Source organism: Choloepus didactylus, chromosome 16 (genome assembly GCF_015220235.1).
Source record: "Choloepus didactylus isolate mChoDid1 chromosome 16, mChoDid1.pri, whole genome shotgun sequence".
NCBI lineage: Eukaryota > Metazoa > Chordata > Mammalia > Pilosa > Megalonychidae > Choloepus > Choloepus didactylus.
Window position 1 is genome coordinate 66,806,289 of NC_051322.1, and position 20,359 is coordinate 66,826,647.

Sequence of the window (20,359 nt, forward strand, 5' to 3'; positions counted from 1 at the left end):
AACTTTATTTACAGAAATAGGCACCGGGCTGAATTTGGCCTGTGGGTCATCATTTCCATGCCCCTGATTTAGACAACAGTTTCCTGTTTTGCCTACTCATGAGGTTAGTCTTATATGGCAAACCTGTCAGAACAGAATAGAGAGAATTAGTTCTCCAGAAAACCAAAAGCTGAAAGGAATGTGAGGTTGCACCTGGTATACCCTCTCATTTTAAGTGAAGACACTGAATCTCAGAGTAGTGACCTTTCAAGGTCACGAGTCAGTGGAAAAGCCCAGACAATCAGCATCCCCAGGGTTCTTTGTCCTGCTCAGTTTGTGATGTATCTGTCACGTTTCCTCAACCATACTGTCGGATTGACGTTTGGATTAACTATTTTAGCTCACACATTTTAAAGGAATAAGAGAGAGGGAAAGGAAGAAAACAGAAGTAAGCATCCACATGGCGACATTCGGAGAGCTTAACCAAGGGTCAGCCAAGAAAGGATGAGAGTTATACATTTAGTAAAGAAATAAATTAATAAAAAAAGTATATTGAACACTCTGTCCAAATAATTGATTTAAAAATACAAGGGTATGAGAGGAATAAATAATAAAGTAAATAATTTTTTAAACTCAGGAAATAGACCTGAAGATTCTGTCATTCAGTCTATTCTCCTTCCTTCCTTCCTTTCTTTCTTTCATCTTTCGTTTGCAAGCATTTATTGGGTGTCTTCTCGTGAAAGCACTGTGAAGATCAGAGCTAAAGAAGACAGAGTTCCTGTGCTTAAGGAGCTTGTACTAGAGCCCAGGAGACTCAGGCACCATGTCTTGTTTAGCTTTGTAGCTTTGGGAGAGAATAGGGTTTGTTTCATGGGGGAAAAGGCACTTGAGTGGACACATGGATATATTGTGGGATATGTGGATAGTGGTAAGGGATTGTGGGAGAGGGAGATGGTGTAAGAAGGCGCCAATACTTTAGCTTGGATATGTGTTGAGGGCTTGGTGAGGGAGACAGAAGTAAATTCCTTAGCTACAATTTGATTTGTGGAGTGGCATTGGCTCAATAGGTGAGTTGTTAAGGAGACGCCAATTTTTCCAGCCCAAACGATCAGAATAAATTGATAAAAGTGCCTCACTTTGGGAGGGTACCTTCAATTCTTTACAAATGGCATATAGTTCATTGAAATAAAGCATTAAGTTTCAAATAATGAGAATCAAGCAAAACTCAATTCTTTTAGAACTCTTGAAGAGTTTATGGCAAAAAAAAAAAAAAAATTTAAAAACTCAAATCATGGATACAAAACAGCTTACACATTGGGAGTAGCTGGCCCAATAGTAATCATAAACATATGCTGGAATCCTGGTGGTTGAACCAAAAGTCCCAGAATTCATGCATAACATTTAGTAGAGACATGCAGAGCTCTCATCCCCAGTGACTCATGCTTTCTCTGTGTTTAACTTGGCTTGTGGTTGGGTGACACAGCTGGTTATTGTGGATGACAGAGTCTTCTGGTGTTGTGTACCACTGGCATGCAGGGGAAGACTCTTCCTTAGCCATAATGAAACCCTGACCACTACAGGCATTTTAGTAATTCCATGAAGGCTAGAATGTTACTAATAACAGACCAGATTTTGGAACTCATCTCTGACTTGCCCAGCTGCTGTTAAGCCCGTGGCTCCTGGTGTTATGGAATGCATCCCTCTTTGTTTTGGGAAAGTGGAGAAAGAGATTCAGTTACAGGTTTTCCACCTTCCTGGAATGATGCCATCTGTAGGATGGGATTCTCCACATTCCCAAGCTTGGTTGGCTCTTAAATTCAGTAGGTCATCAATCAAATGAACCATTTACTGGGTCAAAACCTATTTTGGGAGATTATTTCACACTGAGGGTATTTTACATTTATAGCTCCCATGATCCTATCATATACCTGGACAGTGCTCTTATTGTTTGAAGTATGTTTCTTGAGTCCCTAGAGACTGGCTTTGAACATGTGTGGGACAAGTTCAATACAAAAATAGCACATGGCTAAAATAGGGATGGCAGGAGCCTGCCATTCTGCATGGCCTTCCTATAATCAGGACTTTCCTGGGCAGCAGGACCATGATGTGCAAATTTGTGGCTTGAGTATTTCTGGCTGATGTGAGAAAGCTGACAGAGCAGAGGCTGGGAGTACCCTGGGTCCAAGAGATAATTCCCATGTGAATAGGCTATTTCTGTCCTCACCAGTGAAAAATGCTGGCAGTCACCATCGGACACAGTTGGGACACAAGAACATACTGAGTTGTAGCCATTTCTCAAGCAAGGCGTAGAGGAAATGGAAACCTTTCGACATCTCACACCCAGAGAGTGGAAAGTATACAAGTTGTTGTCTAGCAGGAAGACAAGGAAAACTAATCCTTCTTTTTGACCCTCATACCCACATTCCATGGCCCATTTCCCAAACTGGAGTTTGCTCAGTGTTTCTCGAGCTTTCCCCAGATCCGCTGCAGATGGGTTATCTGCACGCATGATCTCCGGCCCTTAAGAGGGCTGTGTGCCAAGACTGGGAGATAAATGCTTGTTTATGCAAATGAAGCATTTCTGAGCTTGAGGATGAAGCTTCCAGCCCAGATCTGATCAATATAATCATACAGGGAGATGAAAATGTGTGAGCTAAAAATGAAACAGATCAAACAACCGATCTGATCTGTTTGCACATTCCGCAGGCCCTGGTACACTGAGAATTTACAGTCAAGAAAGGTTAACTAAAGTCACGAATAGCAAATTAGTCGCATATCTTTATAGGGAACTTGGAAATGTAAAGGCCACATCCTACTCTCTCCTACAGGAATTCCTTAGCAGCACTGTCTGACAAATTGCTGGCCTGGCTGGATATTTCTCCTCACCCAGTGTTTTATATCCTGCACACACACAGCCTGTGCATCTATCAGTTTATAGAGCATTAGGGCTCCAAGGGCTCTTAGGGAATATCTAGCCTTATTTTTCAAAAGTGGAAACTAAAACATTAAGCAATTCAAGTCTTCACAATTCTAACATATCTGTAATTTTTTTTTTTTGATGGGAAGGACTCATCATCCCATATTCTCTCATATTGTCTTTTTGTCCTTTTTTCCCCTGTAACATGTAGCATCATAGTATGACTTCCTCAAACCACAGGCTATCTTTATGCAACCTAAGTCGGGTTTTGTGGGAATGTTCTCTCCTTAAGCTGTGGGAATGGCACGTTTTGAGTTGTATCATCAGCCTTCCTTTGGAAAAGGAGCGTTTAACACGGAAGACATAATTATTTTGCACCGATGGGGTAATCTCACGTACCTACATTAAAGTGTAGGTAGCTTCCAGGATGTACCCTGAATGCACACTTAAAGTTTAGGGGGACCCCCAGGAAGAAAAAAGCTGTATCTTCTAAATGTCACCTTCAGCTCAGTTCTCATTTCCATGTTCTCCCAGCTCAGTTTTCTTCTGAGTTTCTTTCATCTGGCTACTGGACTTTTCCTTTTGGAAAAGGTCACTTACCCTCACCATGCCCGTCCCGGTATTCTGTTTTCACTCACCTCTGGGTCAGCATGCATGATAAAGATCACTAACATTTACTTGAGTGGTTGTTCCCGGCAAGCACGGTTCCAAGTACTTTACACGTACGGACGCCTTGGAAGCAGGTACTATTTTTCTTCTCATTTTGCAGGTTTGGAAAGTGAGACACAGCGGGTCAGTAATTTGCCCAAGTGAAGCATGGAACCCAGGCTGCCTCACTTCAGCACCCATGCTTCTTAACCATTCCTTGCTACTCCCCTCTCTCCCTTTCCTGAATGCCTTCTCCCCAGTCTCCACCTGGTTAAGTCCTGTGATCCTTGGGGATTGGGTCACAGCTTAATTGTCTGGGAAGCCTTCCCTAGTACTTTTTTCTACTCTCTTCCTGTCTGGCTTGTTTATCTCCTTTGTGCTCCCAGTGACCCCCGGGCCTCTTGTAGCTTTAAACTTATTATCTTCAAAGGTAATTATGATTTTAATTCTCTGTAGCTACCCCCCTGTCCCCGCACTGGACTGTAACCTCCCTGAGAAGGAGTCAGGCTCTAGCTTTATTATCTTAGCACCTAGCAACACGCTTATAAATGTATATGGAAGGGAGGTAGGCAGTGCATGAATTTTCTACTCCAAAATTGGGGGAAAAAAATTCATCCTGGTTAAAATTGATCACAGAAGACAGTTTCTTACAATGAGAAATGGAAGAGGATGTATTGAAGAAACAGAAATGGCCATTTGACCAGGTTCCATGCTGGCAGTGGCTTATAATTTCAAAAAAGAACTTTGTCAGATTTTATTTCATGTAAAGAAAAAAAAAAAAATTCCCCAGGAAGTGAAAGAGAAAGGAAATGCTTTTGTTTTTTCAAAAAGTAAAACAGGAGTTTCCATGACCTCATGGTGAGGTTATCCCTCTTGTTGGAGATAATACATCTCCTGTTAAAGTAGGGACTCTAATTTAGGGCTCAAGTTATTCTAGGGGTGAATCAGAGGGGACCAGAAAATGTAAAGACAGGAGAATGATGGCCACGAAGAATATACGCAGATGCTGAGATTATTGAGACTAGAGCACAGGTCAAAATGAGCCATGCCACAAGAATCAACAAGAAGAAAATGTCATCCAGACTGGTGGGTACGCACATACTGTTTGTTTACTGGGGTGCCCACCCATAGATAACCCCACAGTTCCCAGCAAGGGCAGCGGCAGCCCATCATAGATTATAAAATACAGTCGTGCTGTCTCTTTGTAATTGTGTAAGCCATAACATCTACCATATAATTTACCTTCCTGGTTTTAGTTTGATTTTCTGCCCTTGAAATTTCCTAGGTTGATGAGCTTAATTGGCAATTGCTAAGACAGAAGCCAGTTTTCCTATTATAAAAAACAATAACGTCTCTTCCATTTTGAAGGCATACCTACAAAATTTAAAATGATTTTGCAATATTTTCATAAAGGAACATCTGGAAAATACAACTTCATAAAACAGTGTTTAATTAGAGAGGAAGGAAAGTTACATTTGCAGAACAGACCAATTTGATTATGTTTTAAATAGACTGATTTTCCAGGGTGGTCATTCTTTATTATATGCATTCAATTGACATTACATTACATTAAGTATTTAATTTTAGCTCTCTTGACAAATTGGCCAATGCCCAGTCAGCCCCGGTAGGCTCTAATCAGATTTCTGTTCAGCCGTGCTCATTATTAATCCTCATTACCACTCTTGGAGGAAGCCCATGAGTGGGGTCAAATGGAATTCTGTCCCCTACTGAGTCCGACAACCACATTATCTGGAGTCATTTCAAAAGAATGTGAGCATTATCATAATTTATTGGGTCCTCAGACCCAAATTGAAACAACGAAGCCAAACAAACCTTCCTTCTTAAGCCACTTGCATCACCAGTGTCCCTAGTCAATAAAGGACTTGACATTTTCCTTATGAACCATTCTCCTGGTCCTCTCCCTCTGCCCTGGTCTCTCACAGTCTTTGCTTTCTACAACGTGAGGCCGTTGTGTCCTCAGGCAACGCAAAGCTCAGGCAGGACAGCAAAGGCTCCAGCAGCAGAGAAACTTACATTGGCTGGATCCACTTCAGCAGCTCCACAAGAAGGACCATGTCTAACTGGAAAGGACCGCTGTGAAATGGGCTCTGGAAGCTTCTCCCCCAGGGCAAGGTCAGTTCTTAGTCTGGAATTGCTATGTGATGACATAGCAGCTTTGCCTCCTCTTAGCTGTAAAAACTAGCCAGGTAACAATGAGGTTGCTTGTTTCTCACTCGACTTCCTGGCCATCCCTGGACACGGTTCAGGAATGCTGAGGTTAGGTTTCTGTGAAATTAAGCCAGTATCATTTTGCCAAGTTATGAGTTTATTTTTTTTTTCTCTTTATATGCTCATAATCATGCAGTTTGCTTTTGTCTTTGACCCATTGATTGATGGTGATTTTTTTTTTTTCCCCATTGTTGCTGTAAATCCTACACTTGGGGATTGGGGATTTTAGATGAGGTGAACATAGAGGTTCACATGTTTCCTAATAAATCAATTGCTTTTGTGTCTTACAGAAATGTTACTTAGTCAAGTGATTCTGAGTCTGAGTTACTATTTGGGAGGGGACTGAGAAATCATCAGAGATGTGTAATATCTGGGTTCCCAGTTTGAAGTGATACCAGGGGATTTATTTTGTAGTTGTTCTTTTCTTTTTTTAAAGGAAAGAGTCCTTGATAGAGTGTTGTAAGAGACAAATAAATATTTCTGCCTACTTTCAGTAAAATATTGCAATTTTGAAAGACCTAATGATTAAATTAAGGAGACTAATTTCAAATGAGAGCCTCTGCTGTTGTTTAATTAAAAATAAATTCCTTCAAACTAGTCCTTTAAAATGTTTTTTTAAGATATTCCTATGTTATCTTTTGCAAAGTGGAAATAAGAGCAAGTATTGTGTTTCAGTGAGATCAAATTGAGAAACAATATTTTTTTCTTTCTCTGTCCCCTCTCTGTATTTGTGATTCATGGGGTCAGTGCAAACTTATGAAGTAGTCTATATCACAAAATAAAATTTCAGCTTGTTGTATAAGCATAGGCCACAGTTTGAAAAACATAATATACAAAACCTACCATGCTTTGCATTTGACTTTTTAAAAATTATTGATATATTGGATATTCTTCCATTTAAATGAAAAGATGATATTTGGAGAAATAGAATTGAATTAGTTGAGTTGTCTCATTTTTGTTAATTTTCAGTTTGAGTTTTGATTGTTTTCCCCGAGGCATGGCTAGTGTCTTTTTCTGATTCTCTTGTGGAGTGTTCCATCTTCAGATGTTTTCCCCAAGTATACCAATATTTGTCTTAGTAAATGTGGTCTCTCCCCATAAAAGAGGAAGAGGTTGCTGAAATTCTTCTAGGACTCTAATTGCAAAGCTAACACACAGGGCCCTTACTCATCTTTCACGATTAGGATTTGGTCAAATTTTGGTCTGCATCAGCAAACTTGTGCTTATCTTAAGTTTCACATCAATGGCTCCAAAATATATGATACAACTGATTCTCTGTTTGCAGTGAGAGTTCATCTTTGTTCTTGATGTTGACTTATCTCAAATAAGGCCATTTGCATGAAGGAAGAAGAAAGTAACAGGTAATTAGGAAGAAATGACTGTTTTAAACATTATTATAAGATGGAGTATATAATTTACTTTTGGCTATCTGACTCCAAAGTTGTAATTCTCTTAAATCTTTAATGAAATCCAGTTATTTCTACTAAATGTGATCCCCTGATTTAATGCAGTTTCTTCCAAAAGGTGCCACACATCCAAGCGATTTTTTAGACTAGAGAACCCATAATGATATGTCATTATTATAGTGAGATTAGACCTAGCTTTGGGTAACTAAGAGCATCTTGTGTTGCAACATTGTGACAGAGGTTAAATTATAGGGAAATTAAAGATAAATGCATTTTTGTATTGGGAATCATAATCAGGCTAAGTTTAGATAGTGAGATCATAAGAACCCATGTTGGCTAAGAAAGAGAGAAATTGTCAAAATTTTCAAATCACTAAGCAGGGTATAATAGGCAGTTGTCTATAAATTCAACACTAAGGTAGCATAGCTTTTCAGAACTAGTGATTTACTGTACTCTCCAACATCTGTAACCATGTGGACTAAAACAAAGGTAGAGTAATCCAATCCAAGGCTTCATGGCATATACAAGCTGATCCCTTACAGAGATAAGATAGGAATTTTTTCCCTTCTCTCTGCAGGTCACACATTTGCCAAAGATCTTGGTAAACAACCCAGTGAAGTGAACCCCAGTAGCTGGGAAGTTTATCTGCTGAGAGTTTCCCAGAAAGAAGACACATTTTAGTGAATAGATGAATTTAATTCACGAGGAAAGGAGGACACAGGGTTTGTAAAAGAAAATAATTTTTCAGAAGAATTATTAATAGATATGGAAAAAGCAGACGCCTACTAATGCAATTTCTTAGTCAGAGGCATTATGGGAAGCCTAATAGGAGAGCGCGAAGCTTAATGGTGGGGGAAGGACGGTGGCCCATGAGGGTCCGTGCAGATAACGCGGTCGCGATATGTGCAGCCCGCCAGTTCCCCCTCAGCCTGAGCTGGAAGAAGCTACTCAGCCTGGAGTGCTAGGTGGGGGTCTGCAACCCGAGAATGGAGATTCTCTTCACCAGGAATGTGGAGACTGTTCAGTCACCAGGAGCCCCAAGTTATTGTGGGGCTGGATAATGCAAGGAAAACTACCATCCTATTCCAGTTTTCTGTGCATGAGGTTGTGCACACGTCCCTACAGTAGGCAGTGATGCAGAAGACATAATTGTTAATCATACATGCTTCCTATGCTGGGATATTGGTGGCCAGGAATCAATTCGTTCTTCCTGGAACACTGACTATACTACACTGAATTTGTAATAGTTGTTGTGGGCAGTACAGACAGAGAAAGGATTCTTGTAACTAGAGAAGAACTGTACAAAGTATTAGTGCATGAGGACCTAAGAAAAGCTGATTGCTGATATTTGCTATTAAACAAGATAAGAATGTATGACTGTAGCAGAAATCTTTTTTTTTTTTTTTTTCAAACTAACTGTTGAAGGATAACCAGTGGCAAATCCAGGCAAGCTGTATATGCTCTTATAGGCGAGGGATTGTGCCAAAGACTTGGATGGGTGATGTCACGATTTAAGATGAGATGATCTCTGCTGACCTCTTCTCATAGACTTTGTATAAATCTATAAACCAAGTGCTGGACTTCACCTGAAAGCTGCAAAAATTAATGGTTTAGATATATTATAATAAACGGATTTAAATTTTTTCTATCAGAAGAAAAATTAAGATCACTTACTGTTTGAAAACAAAGATGAAGTCTCACCTTCCAATTTGCTTTCTCATGGGTTCCTTCCAAAATAAGGTTTTAAAGCTGTGACTGACGTTTTCCTGGTAATGAACCTTTTCAGGATGTTGTGTAGCTTGTGGTTAAGTATAAAGGGAGAGGAAGACAGTGTTAACTTTAAGAGCTTTATTATTAGTATAAACCTTAGTTGAATGTTCTCTTGTTCTGTTAAGTCTAAATACAAATCAGCATAGATATTCAGGTTTCCAAGAGTTCAATGTGTAATGTTACTTAGAAAATGTATTTTGTGTAAGGTTGAGTGTGTACTGTGTTTATATCTCAAGTTCAAGTTAATGGCTTTTATTTACATTCTAAAGAAAAGTGAGTAACACAAAAATTAATTTATCCTTAGTTGTAACCATATGAGATGCATACAGACATTGGTGTTAAGTGCCATTTTGTCCTTTTTCCTTAGGTTCTCTGTATTGTACTAACCAACCCCCAAATCGTTGAGCTGCTCTTAAAAAAAATTAACAGGGAGAGAGAGAAAGAGAGAGAGAGAGAAGAGACGAGGGGAGGGTAGCGGAGGGGAGGGGAGGGGAGAAGAGAAAAAAAGCTTGACAATGTGTGCGTTTTTTTTGTTGATCAAGTCACACAGAAACATGTACTGCAACTGAATGGAAAATGTATCAAGTTCTTGGCTTAAGTATTACTTATGGGCAGAATTACACAGCAAATAATTATCAGCTCATTCCCTGTATAGATCCATATGCCATCTATATTACTGAATAAATTGCTGATCCACTAAAAACAAAAACAAACTGAATAGTGGTTTGTTTCCAAAAAGTGACAGTAGAATCCTTAAGGATATAGAGGTTATTAGGGTGTAGACTAGAAAGTATTGGAGGAGGAGAAGTGTTTTGACAAAAGGGCTAGAGGGAAACGAAGTGTTTGAAGCTAGAAAGAGTGTAAAGAGAGAAATGGAAAAAGGCATCAATGAACTCACTCTGGTAAAAAAAACTGATTTTAGGGTAAGGAAATGAAAGAAGCAGTATTATTAAAACCAAGTGCAATACTTAATAAGGATTTTTATGAGTAAGGAGGTCAGTTATTGGTCCTAAGAAGGCTGGCAAAAGATAATTTAAAATTCACATGGTAATGTACCAAATCCTATAAAATGTTTAAAGAAGAAAAGGTTAATAGATTTCTCCCTTAATCAGCTTACACGATTCTAAGCTAGCACTGATGGAGGTAATTTTATAGAGGTTTATGCAAACAAAACATTTTTTATTATTTATTTTTTGGGGGTGGGGAAGGAAGTGCTTGTTTTATTTTGTTTTTTTTTTGTCTTTTTAAAGTTCTAGAGTTAATCAGTAATCCTAATGAATTTTGTAGGCAGAAAAAAATTAAAGCATCTTGCTAAGAAGAAAGATTGCGGATGGGAATGCACAAGAAGAAAAACTGTACAAGAAGATAAAAGAATATATTCAGAATGGACCTTGATTAGTGAGTCTATGTGTTGTTGCAACAGACCAGTATCTACTGGAGTTGACTTGGAGAGTTATCTGAAAAATAATATGATAACAAGATCTGACCTGAATCTTACACAATTTGGCTTGTATAAGCCACACTGATGCCAGTTACATAAGATGACCATATATTTTGTTGTCCAGAGATAAACAGAGAGAAACTCTTAGCCCTTGGCCATCAGTAATTGCATTACATATTGGGGCAGATGTATTTGAATGAGGAATTCTCCATATATTGATGATTAATAAAAAGCTTGGATTTTACAATCATTATGATGTTACTCCCCTAGAGAAATAAAATTCATATAGGTTTGGTAAAATGAAATTTTGAGTGAGGTCTCAGTGTTCTATCTACTTATTCTATTGTATTTAGAATCAAGCAATGTAAAAAGTGTCATAATTTTCCAAAACTTAGTGATCTCTCCTTCCCCCCATGTTCTTCTCTCCATTTCAAAGTTGACTTGACCTGTGACATCAGAGACACAGAAACAGACCGTGGAAGTCCAATGCTTCAGTGATGTAGGGAACTTTTGAAAAGCTGGTGTCGGGGGTGTTTCAGGGTTCGCTAGAACAAAGCTGGGCCATGGAAGGAGAGTTATTCAACCAAACACAAGCAGGACTAGTTATCAAGCTCTCAAACTGTACTGCCCAAGAAGAAAATGACTGAGCAGTGCACCTTGGGTTACCCATCAAACCAAAAAGTCTTTTAGGGTGGCTTCTGGGGACCAGGCATTGGCTACAAATTGTTGACTTTGGAGGGTCATTTCACAAGTGCCATTGAGTCCATTCTTTGTGCTGTGTTACATAGCTATTTTCCAAGTTTACTGGGGAAGGGGTTGGTTAGAAAACAAATTAAGATTTGAGGAACTCTTCACATTTTTCATCATGTGGAATTGTAATTTTGCTAGGAATACTATTTAAAATATTTGAAGTGAGAAATTTCTGTGGCAAACGCAGAAATTGAAAAATGTGATGGTGATGGTGATGGTGGGGTGGTGCTTAAAATACATCGAACATAAATAAGATTGCTAGTTTAGGGGGTTGATTCTGCTCTTAGAGTCTTTGGCCTGCTTATCTTTTAGCATTGCCCCAGAAAACAGCAAGGCAAAGGAAGTGAAATGGAAATTATTAGATATTCCTCCTAGTTAACTGGTTCAATTAAAAAAAAATTGTTGGTAGACAGAATAAAAAATGAGGTTTTATAGTATTTGTCAATTTTCAGTCACTCTATATTTGTCTACCTGTTATGTCATTTAATGAGTTGTGGTTGTCAATCAGGGAAAACAAAGGCCAAATAGGAAATTGTGATTTGTTTATTGCAAGTAAGGGTGAGATGAGGACCAAGTACTGCTTTAGATTTGTTCTAAGATAATATGGAGCTTGTGGCTTTATTAAATGGGTTTTATTAATGAGATTTTTTTTTTATCATACTCATTTCACATAAGGCACAGTAAAATGTAAATTTGAATAAAGTAGTTAAAATAAATTTAATATTCAGCATGCAGGCAGTGGGCTTTTCCTTTTAAATGCTTACTGTGTATTCTTACAATCTTTATTTCACCAATAATTTCTTACCTATACTTTGAAAACAGTCACATTCAGATACACTGGCAGATAGTAATTTAGTTCTTAATATCAAATCCTTTTACACATAAATACTCAAGTTTCAGAAAGTTGTATTTAAAAGTTGAGAGACAAATTTGGAATGAATTAGGCTTTTCAAAAATAAAAGCTTAGAAATATATATGGAAATTCTTGTTCTCATTTCGAACATCCTATTAGTGATCAATAAATGCCTCAGTGTGGGTATTATAGTCTATTGTTTTATTTCTTTTCTTTATTATATATTAAGTTGCAGAGACATCTTCATTTCTGTGATTCTCTAATTTATTTTGAAAATACTGATTTTTACTCTGAGATACCCTGCACAAAATATGGTTAACTAAAAAAAAATATTTAGAGCTTGCATTCCACACCTAACAAATTTAAGAATTTTAAACAAGCAAGAGAAGCTTATGGAGCTTCAATTTTAAATATGTGAAGGAAAGAAAATCTGTAGCTCATGTGCAACAGGAAATAAATAAGGAAAATAGAATAGCAAAAAAAAAAAAAAAAAAAGTCACAAAAATTTGAACATTTTCACAGGTTCCTATCTGATTTTGAAAGAAAATTAAAGAAGTGACAGAGATATTAGACTCTCATATCCAGCTGCAGAGATTCCCTGCTAAAAAACAACCTGACTTTAAATTTAATGTAACAGTTGCTGGTTCCCACTACTTTAACAGCAAAGTGTCCTGCACTCAAAATTTTGGTCACAGGTGGTTGATTCATTTCTCAAAAGAGTAAGATTGCAATCAGAACCTTGTTTGGTTCAACAAGAAGGCTATGCTAATTGTTGGGTATTTTCTAGGAAAAAGACATCAAAATATAATCAGGAACTTTAGGGGTATAAGAGAAGCCTATGATCAAAAGATTTGCAGGAGTTTATACACAGAATTCACTGTGCTAAAAAAACAAGTGAGCCTTCTCCAAAGTGAAATTATATACTAACTGTGCCATACCCAGTTAAGTTAAACAAAACAAAACAAAACAAAACCTTTTTTTTTGGAGAGCTGCAGTAAATAGATCATTTGCTTTGACAACTTCAAAAGTTGGTGGCAGTAAATATACAAATCTGATTGTTTTTGTTTTCCAACTTAAATTTTTTTTTTACAGCTTCTTATACTGTGATTGAAAGCAACAGTAATGTAATCATAAAAGAACCGTTAAGGTCAAGATACTCTTATCCTGAAAATAAGACTATAATCCTCATATCTCCAAGAAATTCTTTGGTCAGAGTAAGAAGCAAAGCCACAATTCAGCAAATAAAATGTAAAAATTATATAGTAAAGTGTACAGACAGCACAGTTGGTAAAGTACTGAGAGTTCAATGCATGGCATCTATGAAATTGGTTTAGAAAATAATTTGAAATAAAATTAAAAACAAAACTAATAAAAAAGTTTATTTTCTACAGACATTCTACTGTTTCTGCAACACATGCAAAACATTTCCTAAAGTCAGACTTTCAGTTCCTTTGCAATGTGAAAGATTCCTAACTAGAAAAAGGGATAAATTTGATGAAGCAATAAGTAGAGTTGATTTCAAATTTACCATTATCTAAAGCTTAACTCCACTTGCTTTAAGCTAGTGACAGTAGGACTTTCCCTTTCAAACCTGTCACCATTACTATTACTTTACATTCTAATTTTTAATTCATAAGAAGGGATTGTTACACTTAGTCTGGGTCAGTGACTCAATCTCTTCAAAAGATACAACACTGAAATGGATCTTCCCTCCCTTGAATTCATTTCACATTGCTGGTTTAACTAGGTGTAATCCAGAATACAAATATTTAGTTACCATATATCCCCATCAGGGGATCCTTAGAATGCAGGAGAATGGCTTATGGGATTATACTTGTGTCTCTGTCTACAAAGTCCTTTCGCTTTTTTCCCAAGTTAATTTTCAGACTTAAAAAGACACATGGACAGACATAAAGAGTGCATACATTGTGTAATTCCACTTACACACTGTGCTAAAATAAGCATAACAAGTCAGTACTTGTACTGGAAGTTATGGTTACTGTTCTTTTCCAGATTTCTGTATGGTTTCAGAGGTGTGTTCAGCCTGCGAACATTGATCACGCTATCCTCTTATGATATGTTTACTTTTCTGCATACACACACACACACACACACACACACACACACACACACACAAAGGCAATTTTGTTGAGATATATTCACACACCATATAATCCATCCAAAGTATACAATCAGTGGCTCATAGTATCATCAGATAGTTGTGCATTCATCACCACAATCAATTTTAGAACATTTGCAGTATACTCCAAAATAAAGGAAAAAATAAAAATAAAAAAGAACACCCAAAACATCCCATACTCCTTAGTCCCCCCTATTCTTTATACATATTTTTGTGTTTATTTTATTACTCATCTGCCCATACATGGTCCCATGATAAAAGCTATATGATTATACAATCATCAAGAATCAAGTCTACTGGATTACAGTTCAACAGATACAGGTATTACCTTCTAGCTATTCTAATACACTAGAAACTAAAAAAGAACATCTATATAATGCATAAGAATAACCTCCAGAATGACCTCTTGACTCTTAATCTTTGAAACTTTATTTTGTTTCATTTCTCTTCCTTCTTTTGGTTAAGAAAGCATTCCCAATCCCACAGTGCCAGGGCTAGGCCCAAGCCACTTTGTGATCCAATGAGCTTCAAATATGTCTATCTCTAGCCCAGCCTCTGTCTTGACTTCCACAAAAAGGCAGTGGTGGTTTTCAGCTTAGGCTCTGCAATTAGAAGACTTAATTCCCATTTTAGTTTCGCCATTTACTAGCTGTGAGCCTTTAGACAAATTCTATAATCTCATTAAACTTCATCCCCTTCTGTCAAAAGGCATATGATAATATATAGAATGTTCTTGATACTGTGTATGGGATATAGTAAACTATCTGCTATCAGATAGTGAGTGGTCCACTGGCCACCCCATGGGGTTCTCAAATTCAACAGGTCCAAGTTAGACTTTATCTTCTCTCCTCACCATTATCTACCCATTTGTCCATAACATGGGGATCATTATCCTTCTCTCCTGTGCCTTCCTCCCCTTCAGCCAATCAACTCATCTCTAGGTGCATTGATTAGCTTTCCAGAGTGTATCGGTTTCTTTTATTCCATTGCCAAAGTCAAGCCATAAGCCTTTCTCACTTGGGCACTGAATAAATCTTAGTTTTTCCCTTCTGTTCTGGTTTGCTAATGCTGCCGGAAAGCAAAACACCAGAAATGGATTGGCTTTTATAAAAGGGGTTTATTTCGTTACACAGTTACAGTCTTAAGGCCATAGAGTATCCAAGGTAACACATCAACAATCGGGTACCTTCACTGGAGGATGGCCAATGGCATCTGGAAAACCTCTGTTAACTGGAAAGGCACGTGGCTGGCGTCTGCTTACTCCCGGGTTGCATTTCAAAATGGTGTTCTCCAAAATGTCTGCATCAGCTTCCAACGGCCGTCTTCAAAATGTCTGTTTCAGTTCCAGCAGTGAGCTCCTTATGTCTGAGCTTATATAAGGCTCTAGTAAATTAATCAAGGCCCATGCTGAATGGGCGTGGCCATGCCTCCATGGAAATACTGAACCAATAAGTTCCAACCTAATCCACACTAATACGTCTGACCCCACAAGACTGCATTAAAGAATATGGCTTTTTCTGAGGGACATAATATATACAAACTGGCATACCTTCCCTTTCTGCAAGTCACTTGAAATATCATCTAGTGATTACATTCCCCTTGTAGATGTTCTGTCCAAATAGATAGTTGAGCCAGTATAACTTATCATATGAAAAGGGCTTACTGGATGGGGTTCTGTAAATAAAACGAGAAACCATCCTTTTCTTATTCCAAGATGTGGGGATTAGTTAACAGTTTCGCTTTTAAGCACTGAATGGATTTGTTTTTCTTCTGGGTCATTGGAAGCCAGGATGAGCACAGCTCTACCTTGCTTACCTTTCAATATAATAGCTTCTCACTTGCTGTTAACTATTCTACTGGCAGCCTTGGGGGTGTGCTATTGTGTTATTGCAGAGGATTTTCATCCTGACGAGTTGGCCCGTTGCTGCATGGCTCACAAAAGGCCATGCTACTGTTTCTCATGCAATATTCGTCCTGCTTTGGTTAATTTTATACTCGTATAAGCACTCCCCCCCCAACCAACCAACCAGACAACAACAACAACAAAAAAAAACCCACAAAACAACAGAAATTGAAGGCATCTAAACATGTAAATTATGCAGTGTGAAAGCAGACGCAGTGTTCTGGGGGATTACTCTCCAACTTGTTTGGTGTCAGAGGCTTATCTAGGTAATCCTGGGCAAATTACATAACTACTCCATGCCTCAATTTCCTAATCTGTAAAACAATGATGGTAATAGTACAATGAGATTAGTTAGTATATGCAAAGCACTTAGAACGCTAATGGGCACCTAGTTAAAGCTAAAAGTGTTTTATTATTAGCATTATTTTAGGCTTAACAGCTTGATGGTTTGTCTCTCTCTATGGAAGTCAAAGCAGGTTTGGCTCCCTGAGAAAGGAAAGAGAAACACTTGAGAAAAAGAAACATGGCTTCATTCATTACTGATCACTAGTGATCAGAATTAAAGACCTAACCTGTAAAGTATGGCAAATCACTTGTTTGACATGCTCCTGGAGAATCATGCCTGATTTTGTTTGTTATTTGTTCTTTCACTGTGTGTGTGTGAGTGTGTGTGTGTGTGTGTAGCAGTAGAAGGAGGACAGCATAAAAGCAGAGTCATCTTGTGATTTCATACCTTCAGTGTGCAGGTTAGCATTGCCACATAACAACTAATAGTCAAAGCTGGAGGCTCGCAGCTGACTGTAAAGAGCTATTTGCTATCCCGGATACAGAGCACATTTCCTCCTGACAATAATTTTGCTCTTTTTTTCCCAGTCACCATTTGGGGAATGCTTGTGTTGTCAAGGAAGCTGTAGTTTCACTTAACAGACTCTTTTTCTCCAAGGAAAACATGGGTTAAAATCTTGACACTTGTATTGAAACCTATTTTAAAACTTGTTTGTAACTAAGGGTGTTAGCTAATGATAATTTTGTCCTAATTATGTGAGTACTATTACTTTAGTCATGTATGTTCACTGTTCATTTCTCCTTTCTTTCCTGTTACTATGAAGTATCTTTTAGTTTTTTTTTTTTGTCACTTAGTGGCATAAAGACTTTTTGAAAATAAAAGTATCTCTTGTCAGCATTTTCCAGCTGAAAGAAGCCAAAGTTATAACACTTGGGAGACTGGTTTCCTTTTGTCCATGAATAAATTATTGCCATCTGGGAAGTACAATAAATCCATCAATCAGTGTTCACAATGTTTTGTTAATAGAAAGACTGTTCTAGGCAGACAGAAGCAGTGAATTGAGCAACAGCTACTATTTCCTTTCATCTCTTTGTCTCAGACATAAAATTTGAAGTGTGTCTAGAAATGACACTAGGAGAATTCTTTTATTTCATCAGAACTTGCTAAAATTTTATAAACAGCCAGAATTGTACAAATCTCATCTTTGGACTGAGGCCCTAACCACCGTATTTAATATTGTAATCTGCTGCCTGACTTTTCTTCTCCCCCACCTTCCTTCTTTATGTTTTCTCATTTTCATGACCTGTCTTGTCTTCTTAAATACCATATAACTTACTTACATATTATGATTATTATTTATTATCTCTTCCTCAGCAGAATTAAGCTTAAGGAGGGTAAGAGTCTTTGTCTTACTGTCTGATAAATCTCAAGTGCCCAGAACAGTGTCTGGCATATAGTAAAATATTTGCTAAGTATTAGTTTAATGAATTGTGCTGGTTTGGATGTATTATGTCCCCCAAAACGCCATTATCTTTGATGCAGCCTTGTGTGGGCAGGAAATGTATTGGTGTTGATTGGGTTGGAGACTTTTGATTGGATGTTTTCATGGAGATGTGATCACTCAACTATGGGCAAGATCTTTCACTGGATAATTTCCATGGAGGTGTGGCCCCACCCATTCAGCATGGGGCCTTGATTAGTTTACTGGAGCACTATATAAGCTCAGACAGAAGGCGGGAGCTTGCTACAGCCAAGAGGGACACTTTGAAGAATGCACAGAAGCTGAGAGAGTAGCTGCAGATGAGAGACATTTTGAAGACGGCTGTTGAAAGCAGACTTTTGCTCCGGAGAAGCTAAGAGAGGACAAACACTCCAAGAGCAGCTAAGAGTGACATTTTTGAGGAGCTGCAGCCTAGAAAGGAATGTACTGGGAGAAAGTCATTTTGAAACCAGAACTCTGGAGTAGATGCCAGCCACGTGCCTTCCCAGCTAACAGAGGTTTTCTGGACATCATTGGCCATCCTTCAGTGAAGGTACCCCCTTACCTTGGACACCGTATGACCTTAAGACTATAACTGTGTAACTAAATAATCCCCCTTTTATAAAAGCCCATCCATCTCTGGTATTTTGCATTCTGGCAGCATTAGCAAACTAGAACATAAATGAAAATTGTGCCTATGTTTTCTCTTTGTGTCATGTGAAGTCACTTTTATTGCATATTATACGGGACTATATTATATGCTGTACCATATTGGAAAACCACTTGAAATTATTTTCACTATGATTTCCATGCTTTCTCTTAGGATACTTAGTACAGATAAAATTTTAAGGAGGCAACAATAAAATTCTGCTTTAAACTATATTCAGTGGCTTCCCATCTTTTAAGGATCAAGACTTTATCTGTCCTGTGGCTACAAGGCTCAGTATCTCCAGGTTTGTTTTATCTCTGCGGTTGCATCCACGTTCCTGCCCTACAGGCTTGACTCAAGGTGCTCAAATGCTGCCCACTCCCTCTTGCCCCAGGACTATTGACATTTCTAGTTGTTCTGCATGCTCTGTTCTTCTGACCGTCGGCCGTACCTTGTCCTTCTCTTCCAAACCCAGCTCAGTCAGCTTTTCCTCAGGGAAGCCTATGCTGACCCCTTCAGACTAGATCACCTTGCATTTTTTCTCTCACAGCATTTTCCACTGGTAATTGCAGTTATATGACTTCTGGCCCCTTTAGATAGCAATCTTGATAAGGGCAGATAACTCATCTGCTTTTGTTCACCATCCTACTTCTCTCTCCAACATAGGGCCTGGTACCCGGTAGGTATTCTAAAACGTTTATTGAATGAAGGAATTGTTTCTTACATGTGATCACAAGCCCAAGACAAAATGAAGCCTTCTGTAAGCTGGGAGAGCTGCTGAGAGCCTGCTGCTTCCGTCTCAGGATGAGTGTATTCACCTCCAGTTTCTTTGTCCCTGCTTCCCTCTGCCCCACTGCCATCCTTACCCCATCACGTCTAGCTTACTGAATGATTGCCTTAGTCATCAGTTTTGCTGCTATTTATTACCATTTAGTAAGAAAAAGGAGAGCAAAAAAATATGGAAATCAAGCCAGTTCAGTATTTCAGAGGAAAGGCATTTTATAAGTAAAAGACTCACTTTTTACATTTAAAAATACATGTTTCTTAGCCTTATTCGGACAAGTCAAATACAGTACCTGATACTGAATCCTTTGATATCGCAATTACCTAGAAAGATTAAGTTGATTTTTAAGCTGTTACTTTCTGGAACTGTTGCTACTGCATGGAGAGTTGTCATTTGAATAAGATATCCAGCTAATATGTGGAAAGTCAGGGTGCTAACTGGTTTAACTTTAATATTTGACAGGATCGATAATTTAGTCTCTTCACCAATTTTTCTTCTTAAAATACTGGTTGTGCCTTTTTGGGTTCTAATGAATTGGGGTAGCTGGCGGTAGATACCTGAAACTATCAAACTACAACCTAGAACCCATGAATCTTGAAGACAATTGTATAAAAATGTAGCTTATGAGGGGTGACAATGGGATTGGGAAAGCTGTAAGGACCACACTCCTCTTTGTCTAGTTTATGGATGGATGAGTAGAAAAATGGGGGAAGGAAACAAACAAACAAATAAACTAGACAAAGGCACCCAGTGTTCTTTTTTACTTTAATTGCTCTTTTTCACTTTAATTATTATTATTGTTATTTTTGTGTGTGCGGTAATGAAGGTGTCAGGGATTGATTTTGGTGATGAATGCACAACCATGTAATGGTACTGTGAACAATCGAATGTGCAATTTGTTTTGTATGACTGCATGGTATGTGAATTATCTCAATAAAATGAACATAAAATAAAATAAAATAAAATAAAAAATACTGGTTGCGTCAAAAGCTAAATGGGCACATGGATTTAACTTATTCTGGCTTCAACTATTTGTTGAGCATTCTATGAAGTATAGTATTTTTTCATTTTGCTGTGACCTCATCATGTACACCACATGAGGGGAGTTCTCTCTGCCTCAGTGT

General features: G+C 38.1%; 1 protein-coding gene and 1 long non-coding RNA gene across 5 annotated transcripts in view; both read left to right on the forward strand.

Moving 5' to 3' along the window:
- The window catches only part of ARHGAP28 (Rho GTPase activating protein 28), a 177,277-nt gene that overhangs the window by 16,379 nt on the left and 140,539 nt on the right, over positions 1-20,359 (forward strand). The window lies entirely within an intron of this gene.
- Positions 4,970-11,799, forward strand: LOC119511479. The gene is made up of 3 exons (XR_005212188.1): positions 4,970-5,677; positions 7,059-7,134; positions 10,237-11,799. It is a non-coding gene; the product is annotated as an uncharacterized LOC119511479 (long non-coding RNA).